The following is a 1,720-nucleotide window of genomic DNA, read 5'->3' on the forward strand; positions in this document are numbered from 1 at the left end:
CATGGCCATCAGCCCGATCCCATCTTCCATGACGCAGACAGCACCACCCTTTCACACCACTCTCTACCGCTATCCGTTGGATGAAGGCTCTAACAATACTAACAATCAAAAAGCCAGGCGCAGGCACCGAGCTGCGACGGCATCGCAGCAGGAGTGTCGGTACCGCACGATCACGCCAGCATCGTCGCTCTCCCCCTTGCCGACAATCGTGTCCATCCGTCCGCCGTGCCTCGCAGAAGACCAACTCTGACGTCGTCGCCATCGGCTTCACTCACCAAAGTCGTCATCAGCCGCCACATCGCCCGCGACAACCTCATCAGCTGCGCCCGCGGCGCTCACGCTCGTCGTCAACAGCGCCGTCAAACTCAGCAACGGGCTCATTCTCCGATCATGCGCACCAACCACCCTGGCACATCGACGCTCTGTCACAACTCCACGCCCGCCGTGGCCTCGTCCATCTCATCCGCGTCTGCCGATCGCTACGTCCTCGTCGAGGCTCGCCTTGGCGGCAGCTGCTCGGCCCGGATCGCCTCGATTTGGTCACCGCGCTGACTCGCAAGCGCGTAGCCACTGCACCGAGCCCAACAGCCCCGTGCGACTTGGTCGGCTGTAGATCGGGTCGGAGGGGGGTCGCAGTTGGGGCTGAGAAGAACGGGTGCGGTCGATCGAGCCGGGGTAAGGCTGGGTGCAGCAGTTGATCACCTCTCCGATGGTGCCGGCTGACATCAGAGTCTGGAACTCCGAGCTCGGCTCCCTGCCACGCCGCCACGGATTCCATCGAACGAGTCGACACGGTCTGCTGCCTCTCCTGCTTGCCACTTCTCAGCGCTGAAGTGCTTGAGCCGCTCGGCGCCGCATCGTCTACCGAGGCCACTGCCGACACGAACATACGCCAGACGCGCTCGGTGTCGTCGAGGCCATACAGCAGGTAGATGGCACACAAGATGGCCTCGGCTTGTACATCATAAGAGTCCGAAAGCACAACATCATCCATGCCAGTGGCCTTGAGATACTGTTGACACGCTTCCCGTGACTCCATGTCCTGCATGGCGCTCATCATCGGACCCACATCCATGGCGCTGTCCTCGAGTGAGAACAGCTGCATCCGACTGACCCATAAGGGTGAGCACCGTGTCGCCGATAAATGCCAGCCGCTTGAACGGTGTGTCGTTCTTGTTCGACGCGATGGCCGTGGAAATGACCGCGTTCAGCCACTCGTAGCTGGCGGGCATGCCCAAGACAGCCACCGTGTCATGAACCCGCTTGCGGACCCCGTGCATCCGCAAGTGCTTGCGGCCCATGGCACCGCTTGGTCGATGGCGGCACCGCAATCTGTCGATGCCAGGAACTGAACCAAGCTTGTCGCATTGCCCATGACGCAGCTGTTGTCGTCATTGGCATCGTCGTCCACCGGCACAGCCTCTTTTTACTCGCGCCCAAGGACGGCCCAGAAAGAGGACACATCACCCCTGTCGACAACCTCGAGAGGATACGTCCAAAGGTGCTTCTTGTTTGACCGGTGCCACCAAAACGTGACCGATCGCGCCTTCTCGAGCTCTGCGCGGCCCTTGAAGCAGCGCATCAGCTCACCCCCGGCGCGAGACGCCTTGCCCGACGACTGGTCCTCCTCGACAAACTTGGCGGGCACGATCCACTTCTCGGCAACAGTGGGCCTGCGATTGTAGGCATACTCGTGGTAGTGGATGTGGCGGGCTGGGAG

The sequence above is a fragment of the Thecamonas trahens genome (assembly GCF_000142905.1).
Source record: "Thecamonas trahens ATCC 50062 unplaced genomic scaffold supercont1.70, whole genome shotgun sequence".
Taxonomy (NCBI): Eukaryota; order Apusomonadida; family Apusomonadidae; genus Thecamonas; species Thecamonas trahens.